The 12,314-nt window shown below is 49.4% G+C and overlaps 1 protein-coding gene across 1 annotated transcript in view; it reads left to right on the forward strand.

The window, feature by feature from the left end:
- Window positions 1-2,722: 2,722 nt before the first annotated feature.
- Window positions 2,723-12,314, forward strand: part of LOC144145619 (uncharacterized) — a 201,568-nt gene continuing 191,976 nt past the window's right edge. The window contains exon 1 of the mRNA XM_077677297.1: window positions 2,723-2,903. The gene's annotated coding sequence lies outside the window, so the exon portion shown is untranslated. The remainder of the gene's footprint in view (window positions 2,904-12,314) is intronic.

Raw genomic sequence — 12,314 nt, forward strand, 5'->3', positions numbered from 1 at the left:
TGCGTGTCTCCACTCTGTCGAAGACACCGAGGACTCCGTGCCGCTTCCGAGCACGAGCGAAGCCGTCGCTGCCGTGGACCTGCTACGGCGATACTGCAGTGCCATTGAGGGCAGCGCTCTTGTGTTTGTCGACTGTTTAGATACCGTGGAGCAAGCAGTCACCAGCAACGCGTTGTGCTCCAAAAAGCAGGCTACACTCACGCAGCTCTTCCGCCCCAATAAATTAACGGTTTCTTTCCGAGAAAGGGTCGTATCAATAGTGAACTGCAGGGTGGTAAGAGCTCAGCGTTAGCTCGTGACTCCGTCGGCACGATTGCTCTCATGTTTTTTCTTGCTTCACTTTCTATATCGAATTTTCGCTATATCGAACTATATTACAATCATCGCGCTGTTCGATATAAGCGGGCTTTACTGTATTGATAGATCCCAGCCATGAGAAAAATCACCAGAAGGATAAGAATGGGGTGGATTGCATTCGGTAGGCATTCTCCGATAATGAATCGCAGCCTACCATTGTCTCTGAAGAAGAAAGTATATGACAGCTGCATATTACCGGTGCTCACCGGCTGGGCAGAAACTTGGAGGCTCACTAAAAGGATTTAACAAATTGATTACGGCTCAGCGAGCAATGGAACTGAAGATGATAGGTGTGACATTTAGGGACAAGAAGAGAGCGGAGTGGATCAGGGAACAAAGGCGTGTGAAGGTAATATAATTAAAAATTAAGAAGAAATGGGTGTGAGCAGGGCATGTAATGCAAAGGCTGGATAACCGTTGCTCATTAAGGATCCCTAAGGAACCCGAGTGGATTCCTAGAGGAGGCAAGCGTGCCAGGGTGCGGCAGAAAGTAAGATGAGCAGGTGAGATAAAATTTGCGGAGATAAGTTGGTCGCAGTTAGCACAGGACCGGGATAATTGGAGATCCATGGGAGAGGCCTTTGCCCTGCATTGGGCGTAGATAGGCTGGTAATGATGATGATGATGATGTTGATGACGTTGATAAAGTGCGACTTGTGATATCAGCCGAATGCAGCGCCATCTGAAATCACTCTGAAATACTCATTCCCTAGCATAAACTTCACAGACCCACTACTACTTACATATCCCAGCCTGGCTGTTGGCCACTCCCGCCGCGGGGCGGCATGTTTTGTAGCGAAAGCTTCACTACGCTTCCTCGGGCAGTCTTCGCGGGGTGACCAGTTCTGCCCTTGAGCGCTAGAGGTCAAACCACACCCCCTTCCGCAAGCGCCCGGCACGGAGCAGCCGGCCGATTACGGGGAGAGATAGGCGGCAGGGCAGAGATAGGCGAGGAGGGAAAGGAGACGTGCGCGGGACCCGTGCGCGGAACATGGCGCAGGAAGGCGAGGAGACCCGCCGCCGCAGCAATAAGCAACGACGGCCACGAGGCGCAGAACCGTGTGCGATAGAGGAAGATAACATTCCGCTGTGGTCCCTCGTGCAGCGACGAGGATTAAACAACGCCGGGAGGCGAAAAAGAAGAAAAACGCTACAGTTGCCCACAGCTTCGCTACCTTCAAGTTTTACGCATTAGTGTGAGCTTCCTTCATTTTAAATGCAGAGCATTTCTTTAACTCACGATGTTATGCGTCCGTAACTCGGCGTCCGCAGCCAGCCAGCACGTGCGCCCCTCCCCCGCTCTTCCTCGCTCTCAACAACAGGTGCGGGCGCGCATGCGCGTGCTCCGGTGCTGAAAGAGGCGTTGCAGCAGCAGGTGCTACCTCCTCTCCCTTTACTGCGCGTGCTACGGATATATGGATATACTCGTTGCCCGAGCGAAGGATCCGCGGCCCGACGTTGACGTTTGGCCGCGGCTTCTCGTGCACGAAGTTCGGCGTCGGCAGCGCGCTTCAGACGCTTGCGTTCGGCGTCGGCAGCGCGCCGTCTCGCCGCCTTGTCTTCTGGCGCCGTCGATGCAGAGGATGGCCCGATGTCTTGAACTGGTACTGCAACGCTGACGTTGGCTCGCGTCGCGGTACTGGTTGAAGGTGTTGCTTCCATCGCTTATGAACTTCGACGATGGCGCACTGCCCTCCCGAGAGGGATAATAAGAAAGAAAAGAATAATAATAAAGATCCAACCGATTGCCCCGCAGAGAGGGTGGGGTGCAAACGATGGCAATAAATAACAACACGTTACGTACTTACGTCTCTCTCTCTCTCCCCCTCTCTCTCTCTCTCTCTCTCTCTCTCTCTCTCTCTCTCTCTCTCTCTCTATCTCTCTCTCTCTCTCGTCTCGCAACCCAACTACCGAATCCCTACGACAACAACAACTACAACTACCACCGCCAACTACCACAACCTAATGCTCTGCATTTACTCGTGTCCCTCGCGCGGGGGCATGCGACGGAGGTTTTTTTTTTCCCCTCGGTGTTCTTTTCTTCCACTGAACAATGTTTGCTTCGTGGCTTGAGCACAGACCCAGTGCAGCTCTGCGAAAGCACAAACGAAGCAAAGGGGTTCACTGTGGCGTATGGAACCCGCCCTTCTCCCTACCGTATAATATCGCTTGTGTTTGCGACTTGGTTGAGTGTGCACGGCGGGCGCTTATCAGAAATCATCCCAATCCAGATTGTCAAGAGTGTGTTTGAGCATTGGCGAGTGCGTTTTAGACGTTGAAGTTGTGTAATTTGTCATCGACTGTGTTTTCACTGAGTATGAAGCAGGCTCCCATGGGAAAATCGTGTCGTCTTGACCGCTCCTATCGGCTCGGACAAGACGAAACCCCAGTACGGGCCGAACATCCCCGCGACGGTGTCAACATTGGCTCACGGTGGCCCGGGGACTTGGTTTTTGTTTGTTGATAACTTCTTGTCGCTGCTAGCGGGCTTCAAATGACGACTTCGTGGCTACGACGCTACGCCATCGGCAAGGTCAACGTCATGGGTGAGTGTGGCTTCGGTCGCTACACCACGCCGACGAGTGGGCTGGGTGTGTTCGATTAACATTAGAACTCGAAGAAAACTCGAGAATGGTTTTGCATGACCGAGTTGCACTCGTTACGCTTGTGGCGGCTCCTGCTTCGGCGTGGTTTATGTTAATGGTCGCCGTAGCAGGCATATTTCTACCCCGACAGATATTTTAAACAGAGGAGGAACTTGAACTTCTTTTTATCTTTGCAAAATTACCGATAAAGACGTGCCCGAATTTGTCCTCCGTTTAAAAGATCTGTCGGGATAGAAATATGCCTGCTACGGCGACCTTGAATAAAAGAGTACTTTGCATCGGCTATGCAGTCGTCTGGCGACCGACCCCGTTTGCGACGACTTCGAGGCGGCTTTCGCTCGATGTCTGTCGAGGAGCAAGCGTTGTGTGCGCTGCGGTTTTACGCGACGGGCAGCTTCCACGGAAGCGTTGGTAACGACCGCACCATCGACCGTAACCAGTCGATAGTCAGCCGGTGTGTGCGCATTATCATCCCTGGAAACGTGTTTCCCTTACCTCGCCTTTCTTGTAAGTTGTTCGGCGGAAGAGGCTTCTGTAGGGTGTGCCGTCTGCAGTCCGACTGTGCGCTTAGGTTATCGTCTGCTCGCAAAACCATTTCTAACAAGGCGTTGCATGACCGTGTGTTTCATTTATCGTCAGCCTGGCAGAGGCGTTGCGTATCGCACATTTTTTGTGAAAACGTAAGTGGCATGATAGCTCATACGTATGTAACAGCTTGTGTTTGACCTCAATAAACTGTGCATGGCGTCATTCTGGTACGGTGTCATCCGGCAGCACCACCAGTCCCGGGAACGGGCCCTAAAAGAGACTATCGCTGGTTCTAATCCTGTACAAGGCCGTGTGTGTGCGTGTGCGTGTGCGTGCGTGCGTGCGTGCGTGCGTGCGTGCGTGTGTGCGTGTGCGTGCGTGCGTGCGTGCGTGCGTGCGTGTGTGCGCGTGCGTGCGTGCGCGCGCGCGCGCGCGCTTTGAACTTCCAAGGATCGGCGGAGGGACCCTTCCAGGGAAATATAAGGGGCCTTGTTTTAAGTTGTGAACGCTCTCGGGTTTCTCATTATTATCATTTTCGGGTGCGGCGAAATTGTGACACATCAAGCGTTATGGACGGAGGGACGGGTTGCCTTGTTGAGTGCACATAGAAATACAAATAAACCCTGGTTATAACAAAGTCTTTGGGACAGAAAATTCCCTTCGTTGTAAGCGATAATTCCTTAAAATCCATGCCGTGCATTGGGGTCCATGAAACACTTCGAATGAAGCAAGACCTTGTAACCAGGAAGGTTTGCTGTGCTATGCATTTCAAAAAAGGCACCCGCAGGAGAGTTGTTGCCGCTTGACTGTTCTGTGCGCAGGCCCGAGCTGCTGGGTATTAAGAGCCAAATGATAAGCTCGGCGAGCTTTGAGACGTCGGTGTTGCATGGGGGCGTGCGGGTTATACTAAATTAAACGTTAGGCGTAAGTAACCAATAGCCAAATACTATGTGGAATGATTTTAGCAGCAACCCAACAAGGTCTCCACATTGATTACAGCTACTTGGGCTAGTCAGCAGTATTCGGTTACGCTCTCGATGCAATTTTACATGAATCACTGCAAAAATTAGCCATCAATATTGAAACGAGGTAGACGCGATTAGAATGAGCTATATTTACACTATTTACAAAGGGGAAAAATCGGAGACACGGCAGATGACGATTTTAGCTCCTCCCGGGCGCCACACTGATCGTCGTCTTTCTCGTCCTCCACGATTGGCCACATGCCGTGCAGGGGGATTTCTCCTCATAGCAGTTGCTTCACCACTTCGACAACAAAGGCTGCACAGTAACAATATTGTCACGAATCCAAGGGCGACGCAGTTGCCTTGAAGGAGAAACAAGTTTATTGGAGCGAACTTGTGCTCCCATAACAACTCAAAAGAATACAGAGGCGGCGAAGCAGCGGTCAACAAAGTGACTAGCACAGGCGAGTGTCGTCGAATGAATGCCGCGGCGTCTGCTCTGCAGGCTTTTATGTTTCAGCGCAAGTGTTTCTGGAAACGTCGATTTACATCCAGAACATTGTAGATCACAGAAGATTATTCTGGGCTAGTGGCGTTAGGGCGAAACAGACTGCTTATCTGAATGTGATAGCCCGTGCGGCATAAAAGTAAAGAATGTAAGACGCGCTTCGTTTGGAACGCAGATAACACAGCCGGGCGCGGCCCGGCAGTAAAAACAAACAATACATAATCAAACCCATACATGGTTCGCGGCAATATCATCGACCGATAATAAGTGAATTGTGGGTCTGGTTTCCAGGCATTACGTCCATGAGGGTAACTTTTACTCCACCTTGGATTAGCGAAGGCAACGGATTCATATCACTCTGCCTCAAAAACACTCTTTCACAGGTGAAGCCTGATTTAGGCTTTCGTGTCAACAGAGGAATCTTTCACGCTTAACCATCGCCGTCGTTAGACGGAGGGGTGCATCATTTTTTCTCTTTGCCCTCAATCTGCACTCGCACAGAATGAAAGATAGACGTTGTACAAAATGAAAGATAGGTAGGATCAGGCAGACCTCAGTCATCATTTTTCTTCAACAACTATCACTTCACAAGGCAGATACATGGCGTGTATACAAGAAGTGCTAAGGCATCTGGGGAAGACCAGTGCATGCCAGTAAACAGTGTCACAAGCTGAATGGGGAAACGAGGCGGTGTTGAGATAACACACGCAAAAAAATTAGCAGTGGCTTAGCTCGGCTATGCCAGCATATAAGTAGCGTGAGCTAAGGTTCAGCTGGTAATTCTTCGGTTTCCTGGTTGTCTAGGATTAGCTGATTATCATGCTTACTGCTGCTAAATCGATTTCCAATGCAATCCAGTCGTGGCGGCGGCGGCTCCGGCGCGCCAGCTGTGCGCCGTGAGACGTCACTGCTCCTCTCGCATGCGCAGCACGGCTCTCCAGGAGCCACGCAAAACTGCTCAACCTCGGCTAGTGTCGCTCACACTACAAAAATGTCTGCCATTCCCCTTTGCGAAGGTGGGAAATCAGCGAGGGTGTATAACTATACAGAGAAGACTATGGAGACGATCTACAAAACGAAACAAATCCTTGACCACTTAAGTCTGCTTGCAGGGTTGTGAAGGCAAAAGCACAGCGACCATCAGGCAGAACGCTGACACCGCCGCTTTTTCTCGTTATGGGGCGTATACGCTTTCGCCTTAATTAAAACAGAATTGGGCTACGATTTCGCTGAAGTACAGCGTCAACGCTATCCTAGAGGAGCAAAAAAAATCGGATCCTAAGCAGGGGTAAGAATCGATGTAACCCGAAGGGACTGGGTTTCCGCAGGAGCCCCCCTTCCCCCGAGCCGAGCCTTCGGGTGCGGTGCGAGGAAATAACTTCGCCACTCCTTCCGATCCCCACCGGCCACCACCGCCAGTAGCTAACCGGACGCCACTGGCGTGATAAGCGGAGGCTAGCCAGAGTCATCGGGTGTAAGATAAAACCAGCGGAGCCCAAGGTGGTGAAGTAGTAGCAGTAGCAGCAGTAGCAGCCCTTTCCGCGCCCGGCTGAAGAGCCACGAAAGCTTCGCTTTAAATATGCAGAGCACACCTTCGCTTTCGAAGCTTAAAATATGAATACGAGAAGTTCAGCTGCCGGGCATTGCTGAATTTAGGTGAGACTGCAACATTTTCAGTGTTTTGAAGAGTATATTCTGCGAGCGTCGTGCAGGGGCCGGCGCTTGGCCGCATGGTTCCATCCATCGTTTCGGAGACAGAGCTTGCAGTGGTAACCGCGCCGCTGGAGTGCCGCAAAGTAATTTTAAAATTAATGTAATTAGATGCTTTTTACTGGGTATAATCTGTCATTAGAACCCATTTCAGCCTAATTTCGTTTATGACATAGATCTTGCATTGTTTTTTCAGATTCCAGCATAAATTTTGGCTACTTTCTGTAGTTACGTGACGCGATGTTGGCGCTAGCGTCAGTCCTGGTGGGAGAGGCGTTTTAGTGTCATGGCTTCAGTTCCGGGCGCGGCTTGAGGCCGGGTCTGCCGGGCACCATGTGAGCAACGACGGGAGGAGAACGATCTCAGTGCGCATACGCGGCGCTTGTTGAAGTCACGTATCCTTTCTCTCTTCGCCGTAGTGAGCGTGCCGGTAAGACTCCCCCGTGCCGGTAAGCCGGTAATCCTCACAAACTGGGACGACTTCCGAAAGATCCGTGAGTCGAGCGATGAACCAAATAGCATTGAGAAAATAACAGGCATAGATCAATTGGTCGAACAGCTGTGTTGAAAGATGTAAAGCCGCCACAAAAAACCTGGATCTGGAAATACCATCCGAAGCTCGTGACCCACAACTTAACCATCTGTGGGAAGCCTACAAAAGCATACAAATAAGATGGCGAAAAAACAAAAGCAACCGAAAACTCAGACTTAGACTATCTAAACTTGATAAAGACGTACAAAGGCATTCAACGCGCTTATCTCTAGATCAATGGGACCAAATCTGCGATCAAATGAAAGGAATCATTAGTATGAGGAAAACATGGCAGCTCCTCAGACACCTGTTCTACCTAGACCAGAGCGAAAATGACCAAAGACACAGACTGACTAAAATAATCCAAGGTTTCCCAGGCTCTGACGGAGACTTGATAGAACACATCAGAAAAACCTACCTCTCCTTTGGAACTCCAAAATCCCTCCCCCAGTATGGCGGGCAATCAAATCCGGTAATGGACAGGGAAATAACGGAGGCAGAGGTGCGTGCGGCAATACTTAAACTTCACTCAGGGTCGGCCCATGGCCCAGACCAAATAACCTAGAAGATGTTGAAGAATCTAAATGACGAGTCTATTACTAACACCATGAAGGTTTTTAATCAGTATTGGAAAGAAGGCGTCATCCCTGAGACATGGAAACACGCAAAAGTTGTATTTATTCCGAAACCGGGCAAACCCTTAACTCTCGAACACCTAAGTCCAATCTATTTAACCTCATGCTTGGGAAAGCTAATGGAACATATCATTCTAGCAAGAATGACACAGCACATACAAGATATACAGCAGCTCCCACACACAATGATATGCTTCACGCCCGGACTGTCTACGGAAGATATTCTGCTTATCTCATGACATTATAACTCTTTCAAATAGCCTAGACATGGCGGCAATCCTGGCACTAGATTTTGCCAAGGCTTTTCCAATGTTACCCACGCTGCCATCATGGAAGGGCTAGAATCAACTAACCGAGGAACCTGCACATACAACTACACCAGAAACTTCCTTACAAACAGAACTGCAATACTTGACATTGGAATCGTCACCTCGAACACTATTTTCCTTCCAGACAAGGGCACACCGCAAGGTGCAGTGCTCTCCCGGGTCCTTTTTAACCTGGAAATAGAACATTCCCAAAAAGATAAGCCTTATCCCTGACCTGAAATTTAGTCTGTATGCAGATGATATCACTCTGTGGATGAGAGGCGGTAGCGACGCATACATAGAGGAGACTGTGCAGAAGGCCTCACTGGTTGAAATAGAAGAAGCAAAGAAGGCAGGATTGTCATGTTCAAATAAATCTGAACTCCTTCTAAGCCACCCTAAACGAAGTAAACAGCGACTCCCCGACATTAGAATACACATTAACAACAATCGGATTCCAGAGCTCTCATCAATAAAAATCCTTGGCCCCCATATCCAGAACAACAGGGTAAACACTAAATTCCTCCAGGCAATCGAGAGACATATCAACCAAACAATCGGTCTGATTCGCCAAGTTTCAAACAGACGCAAAGGTTTCAAAGAAGATGAGAGGATTAGGCTGGTACAAGCGTTTGTCATCAGCATAATAAGTTATTATTTACCATATCTAAATCCAAGCACTGCAGAACTGAAGAAAATGAATCAGTTAAAAAAAAAAATATACAAATCCGCACCGCACCTGCACCTGTGCACTTCCACAGCCAGACTCGAGGAAGTGGGAATGTACAATGAAGCCGAAGAACCCTTTGAAGCGCACTTCTTAAATCAATACGGCCGATTATCCAAAACCCCTACAGGAGTACACATCCTGCATAACTTAGGTATCAAACATCCTGCTAAACAAACTGCCGCACTCCCGATACCGCATGACACGCACGCAAACCTGATCATTAGGCCAATACCAAGAAAGATGCATCCCGTACACCACGTAGAGCGAAGGGAAAAAAGAGCTCGAGCTCTTCAGACCAAATTTGGAAGGAAGCCCAACGTCGTGTATGTTGATGCAACTGAGTATAGACACCACGAGGCCTTCGCGATCGCCACAGTAAAAGCCCGGAGGGTCCCCTTTAGATACTGCAACTGTCAAGACCCTCAGTCGTGAGACAGCGGAAGAGGCGCCAATGGTCATAGCACTTTCATTGCAACCCACCCCAACCACAGTAATCTCAGATTCTAAAAGTGCAATGCAAAATTTTGCTGCCGGCTTAATATCCGAAGCAGCACTCAATATTTCGAACCGAAATCAACCCCTTCTCCCCCGTTGAACTTGTCTGGACACCGGTGCACTTTGGCTTCGACAGAAACGAGGCAGCTCACGAAATGGCCCGAGGCCTCACCATCCGGGCTGGAGCTTGCCTGTATCCAAACCACCGAGCCAGATCTTCAAGGGACAGACTGAGTCTTACAATGGCATCACGCAACATTACCACCTCTGCCGACGGGTCTACCCTCCGGCGGAAAAAAACCAAACTAACGAGAAAGCCCACGTCTGGCGCCTCCTACAGACAAACACGTTCCCGAACCCCGCAAGCTTCACACATATTCACCCGTCAATATACCCCACACCTGATTGCCCCCTATGCGGCGCCCCAGCCAATCTACCTCACATAATGTTGGCCTGCCTTCAAAATAGGTTTCCCCTAATCACATCCGAGGAGCAGTGGGAGGAGGCACTGCGTAGCCCAGACCCATGCGTGCAAACCACCCTGGTCACCCGAGCTACCGAGGTCGCCGCTGGGCTCATGCCTGTGGCCACGAGTATCCTCTGACCTAAGGAGATACTCAATAAAATGTTTTCTCTCTCTCTATCTCTCTCCAGGCTTTTGTTCTCGCTGTGCCTCATTCCAGCTTCAGGTGGGCGATCATTTCTGGCTGCCGCGTCATGGCTTCCGGTTGCCGGTGATGTCTTTTCACTGTCCCTTTGTGAGCACAGCTGATAACCACGACCGCTGCGGATGGCTAGCGCCCACAGAAAACGACTGAACGAGCTTAGCAACACTAGTGCGTTAAAAACATGTGCTTGGGTTGCAAAGGCCGCGTGGGTTACAGGCCATGCTATATATCTCTTTTTGCTTGCGTTTCGCGCACATCCACATCAGATTACCCATTTCCGACCAGTAATATTCCGACATTCATTTATCAATATTAATATCTATTCAGGGTCTATTAATTCTTGATTGTAATTTATTGTTTTTTTTTTACTGTATATGCAAAGGAAGTTCACGAACGGTCATGTGCTATTCATAGTAGCCGTACCGCACTGCCTATTCTGTGGTCCAGAACACAGGGTTATGTTCTGTTCCGGGCTACTGCTAGAAGGGTTTGGCTCGTCGGCTGCCGTGGCGCAGCGGTAGTGTACTGGGCCGTGGCGATAACGCTCTGGGTTCGGGTCACAGCAGTTCTGTAGCTCTTTTTTTCAAGTAACTTTTTGCTGTAACCTGCTCTATTAATTCAATTCTACGCTATACTTATGTAAATAAGTGGGAATTGGTATCTTTTAGGTTGTTTTAAACGAATACGGATCAACTATACCGGGGTACGCTCCACAGAAAAATACCTGAACATCATCCTGCGGTCTTGCCCGCAGAAAAATGCTTCCCATTACCCTGCGTTGATGATCATCATCATCCACGGGTCCGCAGAATAGGCACTGACTTTCCGTATTTCCATATGCGTTGCCCAAGAACTAGAAATAGAGCATATCGGTAACACGAACCACGACTTGTTGTTCTCCGTAAGCGGAATAAATAAATGCTGGTGAGGACACTCGGCTAGATAAGAGGATTGCTGTAAAAGGAAGCAGAAAATGATAGGGACCACTGGTGATAAAAAGAAACGCATAAATTGCACCTTCAAGAATTAAAAAAAATAAATCGGTGTTAGAAGCAAATATCGATAAGAAATTTCCACAGTTCACCATGTGTGCCAAGGAAACAATAAGTGCTAGCGGAAAAGGCAGAGGACTTGTATATGTAGCTGAATCATTTATCAAATACAACTTAACCCAAACTTTGCTCTCTCGACACCTCGTTCTGCGCTTTGACATTTTTTCACCTTCTCGTATACTCAAGTTTTACTATCAAGTGGAAACAGTAGCAGCTACCGGGCCGGTTCCACGAAAACTTTAAACTCGTTTTTCCCGACTGCAGCGTAATGCGTGCTTGGCGTTTTGCGCAGGTCGACAGCGGCTTTGGGCGCCTACTCACAGAAGATATATATGCCGGGCAACGTTTGGAAACACCGCAAAAGCTGGGAGTTTGTTTTCACCGCGCGACGTGTTGCAAAAACCATCCCCGCCGGAAGAGCAGTACAAAGACGCGACACAAATTCGTGGGAAAGGTGCGGTCACGGTAACGCGATATCCCAGTTTCATAATTTTAGCACGGGATGCGTAGTGTAGACGCAAAAAAAGTAACGAAATCTCTCTGAGGACATGGGGGTTCAGAAAAAAAGATCAATAAATCGTAACCAGGCAGAAGAAACTGTAGGTAGCAGATGTAGCTGTGTATGTGCGTGTGGAGGGGGAAGGGGCATACGAACCTAACAAAACTGATTATTCATCGACTGCGCAGTCGCGGACTGGCCTTTCTCAAGACAGAAAGGTTCCCAAACAGCAATGTCTTGACAGAGGTCGTCCTCCATCCAGTATGGCATCGGACTCATATTGGAAGGTCGTGGGTTCGAGTCGCATCCGTGGGATCATGCTTTCATTCACTTGCCTTTTCCTTTCAAACATTTCGACAAGTATATCTGTTGCGTGTGCGTGCGTGCGTGCGTCCGTGAGCGTGTGTGTGTGTGTGTGTGTGTGTGTGTGTGTGTGTGTGTGTGTGTGTGTGTGTGTGTGTGTGTGCGAGTGTGCGTGTGCGTGCGTGTGCGCGTATGTGTGCGTGTGCGCGTGTGTGTGTGTGATCATGTGTGTGCGTGCGTGTGTGTGTGCGTGTGCCTGTGTGTGCGTTCGTGCGTATGTGCGTGTGCGTGTGTATTTGTGCGTGTGCGTGCGCGCAGGAGTGCGTGTGCGTGTGTGTGTGTGTGTGTTTCATCATAAAGGTAAATGAATTATCTTTCCTTCCTGAATACGTTTTTCTTCCGTCAGGGTGAATTCGGT

Source organism: Haemaphysalis longicornis, unplaced genomic scaffold, assembly GCF_048455015.1.
Source record: "Haemaphysalis longicornis isolate Haplotype H1 unplaced genomic scaffold, Haemaphysalis longicornis Haplotype H1 scaffold_7, whole genome shotgun sequence".
In the NCBI taxonomy this organism is placed as follows: domain Eukaryota; kingdom Metazoa; phylum Arthropoda; class Arachnida; order Ixodida; family Ixodidae; genus Haemaphysalis; species Haemaphysalis longicornis.